The following is a 10,555-nucleotide window of genomic DNA, read 5'->3' as shown; positions in this document are numbered from 1 at the left end:
TCTTATTGTTAGAAGGTTATCTTATAAAAAATTCAGTTTATATCTCTCTAAGGTTTTAAAACTTTATTTGCATAATAAAAATTATGCATTTCAATAATTAAAATCATTTGAACAACAACAAAAAATGGCACTCTGATTAAATTGTGTCTTACAGCCTGCAGGACACCTTGGGCCAGCTTGGTTTTTACTCTAGATTTCATTGTTGTCCCACCCAACTTCTTCCTTCACCAAGAAGCAAGCTCTCTTCCTTCCCCGCCAGCCAGACTGGCAAAGGGAAAGGCAGGTGCAGGTTTCATTGTCAGCAGCTCTCTGATGTCAAAAGGGACAGCCCAGTCATTTAAACGGATCCAACCTCTTTGCATCTTACGAAGTTAAACAGCTAAAAGAAACAAAATAAGAAGGCCATGCTTTTGAAATGTTCGGTGCATTTTAGCGGTGCCTCATTATGATGTGCCAGCCGGCTTCTCCCGTTCAGTTGTTTCTTAAGAGGGCAGTGGATTTTTCTCTTGCATTCCTATTTTTGTCATTTTCGACTTATCGAATTTCCCAGTCTCAGCCATATTGGGCTTCTCAGGGGTAGCTGCAGGGGAATCAGAGTGAGGCGCTTGGAGGAGATGAGCCTGATCTGCTCCATGGCCGCTGAGTGCCCCCTAAGGTATTTTTCCTGGGCCCTTTTATAGCATTTCACAAGCTGACAGGTTCCGTCCGTGCCTGTGGCAGTTCACTCTTTCAGGGGGCTGCAGAGTGTGCCAAGGCTTCCACGGGGCCAGAAGGCACCATTTGTTGTGGCCTTACTATGCTTTTATTTCAACAATTACATGTTATTTTCTTATTTGATATGGCTAAGTGTTCCCCACCCCCCCATTATTGATTGTTCCTGCTTCATGTTCCCAACATCATTTCTTATCTTTATAGAGAAATTTATTGTACTTATTTTAAATTCCCATTCTGCCTGTTCCACTGGTTCTGCTTTCCATTGAATCGGGTGTTCCGTTAATTGTTGCTCAGATGTCACAGTTTGTAGCTGTGAATTTATGTTTCTTGCCTTTCAACAACAATAGCTCCACAGCAATACTGTGAGTGTCTCTTTTTAATATAAAACATGTAGAATGGTGACTGACAGAAAGCACTTGATATTTGCTAGCTATGGTGCATTCGCTTTCTCTGGTTGCATAATGAATTATCCCCAACTGTGGCTTAAAACAACATCCATTTGTTACCTCATAGTTTTATAGATTAGGGTGGGCTCAACTGGGTTCTCTTGCTGAGGGAATCAAAGTTCAAAATCAGAGTAGTGTCTGGGTTCAGCTCTTCTGTCTGGAGGCTCTGGGAAAGAACCCCCATCCTGACCAATTCAGATGGTTGGCAGAATTTGGTTTCTTGCAAGCTGCTGGACCGAATTTCCTTTTCTCTCCCCGCCACCCCCAACCCCCACCCCCATTAGCCGTCAGCTTGACTGCTCTCTGCTCCTGCCCATCTCCCTCAGTTACCTGCCCGGTGGCTCCCTCCCTCCATCTCAGGGGCTCGCATCCTCCTGGTGCATCACAACCTTCTCACGCTTACAATTCTCTGACTCTCTTTTGCTGATGAAAACTCTCAGCTTTTAAAGAGCTGTCCTTATAATCTTCCTTTGTTCAATTTAAAATCAACCAACTAGTACATTAATTTGCTAGGGCTATTGTAACCAAGTAGCAGAAATTTTGTGGTTTGCACAACCGACAAGTATCATCTCACAGTTCTGAAAGCTAGAAGTCCAAAAGCCAAGTGCTGGCAGGGTTGAATCCTTCAGAGCCTGTGAGGGAGAATCGGTCCCCTGGCAGCTGGTAGCCCGGGCATCCCTTGGCTTCTAGAAGCATTCTCTATCTCTGTCTACATGTCCTCCTTTTAATAAGGACACAAGTCTTATTGGATTAGGTCCCACCCTGATGACATCTTAACCTGATCATCTTCAAAGACCCTATTTCCAAATAAAGTCACATTCATTGGGGATTAAATTTCAACATCTTTGTTGCTGCTGCTGTTGTTGTTAAACCTCATTTGAGGATATTTTTTCCTTTGCTTTTCAGAGAGAGTGTAAGGGAAGGTGGGGGAGGAAAGAGAGACAGAGAGAGAGAGAGGGAGAGAGAGAAACGTTGATGTGAGAGAGACACATTGATTGGTTGGTTGCCTGACTAGGAGCGGTGAGCAAACCCACCACCCAGGTCCTCACCCTTGAACCAAGCTGACACTCTAACCACTGAGCAACACTGGCCAGGACACAATATCTTTTTTAAGGGACACAATTCAACTCATAAGAATTCTTAACCTTAATTAAGCCTGCAAAATCCTTTTTGCCTTGTACTATAAGATAATCGCTGAAGTAATACTAAGGGCAAACTCTTAGGGGCCATTTAAAAATGGTTATTGTCATTTACATTTCTTGTAGTGTCCCTCTGTAAACAGTGAAACTAGGCCTCGGTAGTTGAGTTCTGGCTAGGAAAATAATTCAGAGCCAAAACTCAAACCCGTGAGAGAAGATTTATTAAGCAAGCAAGGAAAAAATAGATTCGAAAAACAATGTCAAGTGGGAGGTTCCTTACAACCCCTTGGAGGGGAAAGTTAACTGCTTTCTTCTTCTAGCTGACCTCTCAGGGCCTGTCCAGTTGTCTTCTGTCCTTGTATGGAAGTTAGATGAGGCTCTTCTTCAGCCCCCTTGCTCCCCACTAAGGGTGGGGGGGTCCCACAAGATTAGCCACATGCTGGGGAGAAAAGATCAAGGGAGACTGACCTCACGACTGGAGATGATCTAGGGGAGGAGAGGGTGCCTTAGGGGCGAGGTCCTGATTAACAATACTTATCTCCAGTACTTGCTCTACCAGTTTTTCCTATTTCTAGGTGTCTTGGACTTTCTGCCCTGGTGACCTTGTACTTCACCCATTGTCCTTGCTCTGCCCATGTCTGTCTAATTGCCTACCACACATTTATGACATGTTTCAGATTATGCTCAAAGCACTCCTTGTGGACAATCTAGAATCTAGAGACTGTCTAGTTCTAAGCATGTAAGGGTCCAAAAGTCTGGAGAATTATCATACATTTAAAGGAATTATTCTAAATGTTAAAATTACTGTCACTTTTAATTTTCTTCAATTATTATACAATGAAAATATTATAGATTGTTTTAAAAGTGTTATTTTATCTTAAGAAATATATAGAGAAAGCCAGTCAGAGAAAGACAAGTACTACATGATCTCACTCATATGTGGAATCTAATAAACAAAATATACTGATGAATAAAGTAGATCCAGAGACACAGAAGCATGGAACAGACTGAGCAATCTCAGAGGGAAGGTGGAGGTGGGGGAGTGGGTGGGGAGAGGTTAATCAAAGAACTTATATATTTATAAGCATAACCTATGGACACAGACATTGGTATGGGGAAGGCCTGGGGGTGGGGTGGATGTGGGGTGGAGGGGATCAATGGGGGAGAAAAGGGGACATCTGCAATACTTACAACAACAAAGATAAATTTTAAATAGATATATAGAGAGAGGCAGCAGGGAATTAAGATATTCAGAGCTATGGTCATTGTAACTGTAAAAAAGTCATTTATTACTTACTGAATTTTGTTTTACATGGATGCTAATTGAATTTGCTAGACCTTCAGCAACTTGTGATGCCCAAACAGTTACCTCTAACATTAGCAAAAATACAACCCCAAGATAGACAAAGATTTATTTTTCACTCATGCTATATGCTCAGTGTGAATTGGCTGAGGTTCCTATTCTCTACTGTCACCACTCCAGAACCCATTGAGGGAGCTGACATCAATATCTGAAACACTGATGACAAGTGGAAAAAGAGCCATGGCAAATTTCACACTGACTCCTTAAACCTTTGTTCAGAATGATACACATCACTTAAGTTCTTATAGCAATTTACACGGCCATGCCTAACTTCAGGGGAGGTGAGAGGCTGGGGAAGTCCAGTCTGACCAGTGCCTGGAAGGAAACATAATCTAGAATATTTGTGAGCAGCCTCAATATCAATGAAAACCACTTACTAATAAGTGTTATTAGGTAAGTTATTTAATCCTCCCAGGCCTCATTTTTTCTGAACAGGAAAGTGCAATAATAGCAATGTTAAAACATATCATATAAGGTTCTTGTGAAGAATGCACTTCCATAATGTTTGGGAAAAGTTAAATGCTCAATACATGTTAGGTATTATTATTATTACTATAAATGAGATCAGAAATTTCCTCAAATAGGAGCAACTATAGAGATCTAGTCAATTCTTCTTTTTAGAAATGTGGAAACGGAGGCCCAGAGTGGATAAGTGACTTTCAGATGGCATAGAGCCCAGGTATGAAAATTTGTGACTTTAGCCCATTGTCCTCTGCTGTGTTGACTTTCACAGTCTGCTGTATATATACAGGGCGTCCCCCTAAAAATGTATACACACTTTGACAGCTGATAGCTCAGTTTTGAAAATGAAATGTATTTTAAGAAACACTGTCTTTGTAATTATTCAAAGTGCAAGTATACATTTTGGGAGGACACCCTATATATAGACTATAATGGTAATTTATAGAGTTTGGGAAATTTCCAGATCCTGTAATACTTTAATGGAGGCCAAGGAGTGCTCTTGGCAGAGTCTCTTTATCAATAGGTTAGTGGTTGTGAGGGGGGGACAGGAACCCATAGGGAAAAAACCATATGAGCTGCTGAAACGGAGAAAGAAATGAGAAGGAAAAGGCCCTGCCAAACCTGACAGCTGGCGCCACTGTTGAAAAACAAGGAGTCGCCTGAGCTGACATGAGGATTTGAACCGAGGACAGAAGATACTGGGGGGAAAAGAGCTACAAGACTGTCCCCAGCTGCCCTCCTCCCAGGTATGATCCCTTTATGAACATATTTCCTGAATTATCATTCACAGTAGAGAAGTGGTCTCTCTAGGGGCAATAACAAGACATTCTCAACAGCTCCTTGGGCAAAAAGCAGTTTGCCTTGGAGGGGTCTGCTCTTTCCCTGAATCTGGCAGAATGGCAAGGAGAGGTGCCAATTCTTCCCTGCTTCCCATTCCTAGAAAACATTAGCATTGTCATTTAGGAGTGGAGTCTACTGAAAAGATGTCCTGGCTTTTAAAAAAAATTAACAAACAATGCTGCAAAAGGCAGAATTTCTTTTTTAAATATATCTTTATTGATTTCAGAGAGAGGAAAGGAGAGGGAGAGAGAGAGAGAAACATCAATGATGAGAGAGTCATTGGCTGCCTCCTGCAGGCCCCCGATTGGGGATCAAGCCCGCAACCCGGGCCTGTGCCCTGACCGAGAATCGAACCCCAATCGCTTGGATCCTAGGTAGATGCTCAACCTCTGAGCCATGCCTGGTCGGGCAAAATGCAGAATTTCTGAGAGAGCAAGCATTATGTGGAATCAATGTGGCCCAGGCATGCACTCATTTGAGAACACAGAGTTTGGAATCTGGCAGAGTGACGGGTTGTAACTCTGGCTCCAGCCCTTTTCATTATGTGACCTTGTACTTAATGTCCATGAGCCTCCGTTTCCCTGTCAATAAAACGGAGATAATAATAGTACATACATATCTCTTGGGGTTGTTACGAAGATTAAATGACATCCCTCATCAAGAAATGTCTGCTGCAATCATTACCCTCCTCATCAGACACAAATCAAACATTTTCACAACGAATTTTTAAAAATAAAGCCTATCTTTCCTTTGTAAATCTGACAGTGAAGATGAAGCTTTTTGGCTTAATGCTCATTTATTTTTGTCAGTGGAATGAACTTCCAGCATCCTAAAGTTATGTTGAGATTCAGGAAAATATTGCTTACTAAATTTTCTTGAGTTAGAAATCTTTGCATAGATGTAATAAATATTCTCAATGTGAAAGTGGCCCAATTTGGAGAAAAGAATACTAAATTTGACCATCAGGAGACTTAGATTTTATGCAAGCACATGGTCACTCACCAGATGGATGGTCTCACACTATTCCTTCAACCCTTCATTTCCTTCTTCATCAAATTTAGTAACTGAGGTGAGGCCTGACCGGGTAAGCAAAGAGGATTCGAAAGAAGACAAAGTGTCAGTTTGAACAACTGCAAGAATAATCATGCCTCTAATAAAAAGTGAAAGTTAGAAAAAAATTGTCTGTTGTAGGAGAACATAAACTTGCTTTTAAACACGTCAAGCTCGAGAATGATGGTGGAACATCTGAATGGAAATGTCTAGAAATCAGTTGGGAATCTACACTTGGATTTCAGCAGCAAAGTTAAGGCAGGAAAATGTCAATGTTAGGAGGGACCATTCCATAGACAGGATGCTTGATGTCATTACAGTGAAGGATAACATCGATGGTAAATTTGCAGATAGGAAAAGAACTAGACGGCTAACAAATTATATTTAGGAAGAGGAGTGGGAATGGGAGAAGTCAGTGGGGAATCACGCAGTGTGGTGTCACGGTCATAAATGTGCTGGCCTCTGTGGTCAGGCAGTGACGCGTGAGAGGCAGATGAGGGCCATGTGAACTGACTCCCCCTGCACCCACCTTGATCTTTGGGATTAAACACCGAGTAAGCACCAGCTTCGAACTCCTGGCGTCAAGGGAAGAAAATGTCAAGAAAAATCTGGAAACAAAATATCAAGTTATGGTGGAAAATCCAAAGCATGAGACACGAGAGTAAAAGTCCACTGAGGTTGCCCGGCCGGGCGTGGCTCAGGGGTTGAGTGTCGACCTGGAATCCAGGAGATCGGGGTTCGATTCCCGGTCTGGGCATATGCCCGGGTTGTGGGTCAATCAATGACTCTCTCCTCTCTCTCTCCCTCTCCTTTCCTCTCTCTGAAATCAATAAAGATATATTTAAAAAAAAAAAAAAGTCCACTGAGATTAAACTCTGCGAAATTGTGAGTTTCAGCAGAGCTGTTCCTCAGTGGAGTGGACTGGTGAGACGCCATATAGTTGGGGATCGATGGAAAAGTGGCTGAGGAAGTGGAGAGAAATCCCATGAGTGCAGGAGGGAAAGGAGACCTGGTATGGTAGTCAAAGGGGGTAAAAAGGGCAAGGCAAGAGAAACACGCTACGTACGGGGCAGAGGGAAGAAAGGTCATTTTGAGGAAACAGTTGAGGTGAGATCACAGAGCAGCCATGTAATCAAGCAGAGTGAAGCTTTGGAATGTTAATCTCACATACTAATTACTCTTTATTTACTCTTTGGACTTAGATTAGTTTAGTCGCAAACTCTGTTAAAAGCAACTTCTCTGGCCCGGCCGGGCGTGGCTCGGCGGTTGAGCATTGGCCTAGGATCAAGGAGATCGCAGTTTGACTCCCGGCCAGGGCACGCGTCCGGGTTGCGGGCTCTCTTCCCAGTCGGGGGCGTGCAGGAGGCAGCCTATCAGTGACTCTCATCATTGATGTTTCTATCTCTCTCCCTCTCCCTTCCTCTCTCTAAAATCAATAAAGGTATTTTTTAAAAAAAGCAACTTCTCTGTTTCTAGAACTCATCTTTATATCCTTATTATTTTAAATAAAGGTATGTACTCTACATAGACTAATTTACAAGCATGTTAAAATGTGTAAGATTATTTTACCAATTTGAATGAATGACCCCTCCTTGCCCCCCACCATTTTTCTTTTTCTTTATCCAGTTATGATAATCCTCCAGGAACCTTGTTTTGCTCAGTCGTTGCATCTGATGTTGGCCCTCAGTGACCCCTTCCCAACCTTCTGCATTCAAAGTTTATGAGAAGGGGGAGCTAACAAATTAATTAGGCTGGTAGCTTAAGAAAATAGAAATCCTGGTACACACCCACACCGAAAAAGCTTACATGCACAGAAATCAAGCTTTTGGGCTTGCCCGACCATCCAAAACTGCTAACCTCAGATTTTATCTCACACTTGGAAAATCGGTTTGGTTTTGCTTTGTTTTGTACTTTCGCATACTATATAGAAGTCAGACATATTCATGGAATAAAAACTGCTTTTGGAAAGATGAGATCTACCCTGGGAAAATTATTTACAAGAAGATTTGGAAGTATAACCCAACCATTTGCCATTAATGAAAATATGCAAATTGGTAGAATAGCAAAATCTGCTTTAGCTGTTGAAATTTTGAAGATGGCTATAAAATGGTTAATTTTTTATGTCATTTAAAAAACAAGAACACATGTATTAATAGTTGTCTCCCCCAAATACCTGTCTCTATCAACATTCTGTTGCCTTTACATAATCATTAAATGGAAGAAAAATTTTACAAAAAGTTGTTTACCTGATCATATTCCTGTATAATGAATATTTCTATCTGCATCTTGAAATTAAAATATTTTAATGAAAAGGTAGAGAAAAGAATAAGCATTTGAAGTAGGTGCACCAAATTGAAGGTGTTGGTCTGTAAGTGGGATCATGAATGTTTTCTATTTTTCCTTTTGCACATCTACAATTGCTTTTACTGCTGTTCTTGTAAAAAAAATGAGCAATATGTGAAGATGCCTCATATCAAATACATGGTAAAGTTTGTGCTTATGTAAGAGAGGCCTTTAAGTATAAACAGACTAAGATAGCCAGAGAAGAGGGAAAAATCACATATTCCAGCCTTCTCCTTCCTCCACAGTGGTCTACTGTGTTTCTAGCCTGTTTTTTCAGGCTCTTTTTTCATGAGCAGGCTAGTGCAAGAGGCTTTTTTTCTTTATCAGCAATTTTATTTTCTATTCAACCTTTCTTTTTCTGCTCCACAAGTGATAGAATTTCCCCTTCTAAATAAATCATGCTCTTTGCTTCATCTGTAAACCTACACATACTATATTTATTTTATTAAGTTATCTTGGGTCTTTTGAGGAAGCCAGCTTTATTCAGAACTATCTGAATTATGTATTGATAAACCAATCAATTGGTTATTATTTAGTCCATGGTGAAAAAATTTACAAGGACCTCACACCAAACTCTTGGCCACAGTAACATTGGGTTAGCTGAATATTATAACTAGAGCATTTCTTTTCTTTCTTTCTTTATATATATCTCTTTATTGATATCAGAGAGATGAAGGAGGAGGGAGAGAGAGAGATAGAAACATCAGTGATGGAGAGTCACTGATCCACTGCCTCCTGCATGCCCCCGACTGGGGATCGAGCCCGCAACCCGGGCATGTGCCCTGACGGGGAATCGAACCACCATCTCCTGTGTGGGGAGCCGGCGGGACTCCCCCTGGGGAGGGCCCGCCGGGCGAGGTGCTGCCCCGGGGTGAACACCCGGGGTGGCCCGTATGCCCTAGTGTCACCAAGAGAGGAATCTCTGGGGCATTGACCCGAGTGGTGGGCAGCGGTGCTAGCACTCGCCCTGCTCCCCCCGCTCCCCCTCCTTAAGGACTTGGCTAAGATTAACTGTGCATACATGAGGAAATACCTTTGTATAGGAGGCTTAGCAGAGGTCATAAGGGCAGAACGTCCTAGTTAACTAGACAAAGAGTTAGGTGGGGAACATACCTGGGACAAAGGTTACTGATTAAACCGCTGCCTTACTGAATGCGCTATAATTACAAGCTGAAAAATAAACTCGGGGCTCAGTCACGTACTGAAGCCCTCCCAATCCCATCCTGTCTCTTGTCTTTCTTTTCCAATCCTCACCCCCTCAATCAGGTTACTGTTCGACTGCCGGCAGGCTCCGGCACTCCTGGATCCTAGGTTGATGCTCAATCGCTGAGCCGGGCAAAGTAGAGCATTTCTTGAGCCTATTTTACTTTAGTATAGGCAGGTATAACTGGTGTCTCTTTATTTTATAATGTCATTATTCTTTACGAAGCATCTGATAGTGAAGGCGATCTGCTTGCTTTCTGAAGATTTTAATTCTGAATTGTTATATGTTTTGCTGGTAATTTATTTTAATCGACATATTGTCTTTTAACTGTGAAAGTGTTTTGTGCACCTAAAATTTACTATCAACTCACATCATCTTTTTGAAAAATTGAAGTAAATGAACATGCAAAATAGATTTGGAGCCATGATAGTAAAACAACATGTATTTTTTAATAAAGATCTGTCATTTCTGAGGATATTTAATTTGACATTTTTGTTTCTCAGCAAGCATCCAACTTGAATAAAACTAGAAATTAAAAAATAACATATCCAATCTGAGCCATAATTTCTTATTTGCAAATATAAGAACTCTGCCATTTGAAATAAAACCAACTTATTTTTTTGTATTTCAAGAAGTGCCCTCACTTGTCCAAAAGTAGTACAGAGAATAAATAACCAAGGCCACAAAATAATCCCTGTGGGACTGCCAATTTTGTAGCAAAATGTTAAATATTAACTTCTGAACATTAATTCTCTTTACATATTTTCTACCATTATAATTTTGGTAATTGTATCTTCATGTTTTAAACCAAGCACATAAGTCAATTTTATTGTTGAGCATATGTTTATGGTATGACTATAATGTTTATAAGGACACATCTAATTGCATACTCTAAAATATTCTGTATAATTTACAATGGACAATATATCTGTGAAAAACATTTCAGGTGATTGCACTTAAGATCAAAGTCTTCAGTATTTCCATAAGGTCATGA

General features: G+C 41.1%; 1 pseudogene; it reads right to left on the bottom strand.

Annotated features, from left to right (window-relative positions):
- Positions 1 to 443: 443 nt before the first annotated feature.
- LOC148094414 (thymosin beta-4-like) lies at positions 444 to 566 on the bottom strand (annotated as a pseudogene).
- Positions 567 to 10,555: the final 9,989 nt, after the last annotated feature.

The sequence above is a fragment of the Miniopterus natalensis genome, chromosome 1, assembly GCF_054644295.1.
Source record: "Miniopterus natalensis isolate mMinNat1 chromosome 1, mMinNat1.hap1, whole genome shotgun sequence".
Taxonomy (NCBI): domain Eukaryota; kingdom Metazoa; phylum Chordata; class Mammalia; order Chiroptera; family Miniopteridae; genus Miniopterus; species Miniopterus natalensis.
Note: the sequence above shows the minus strand (reverse complement) of the source record. Positions and strands in the feature narration are given on the sequence as shown.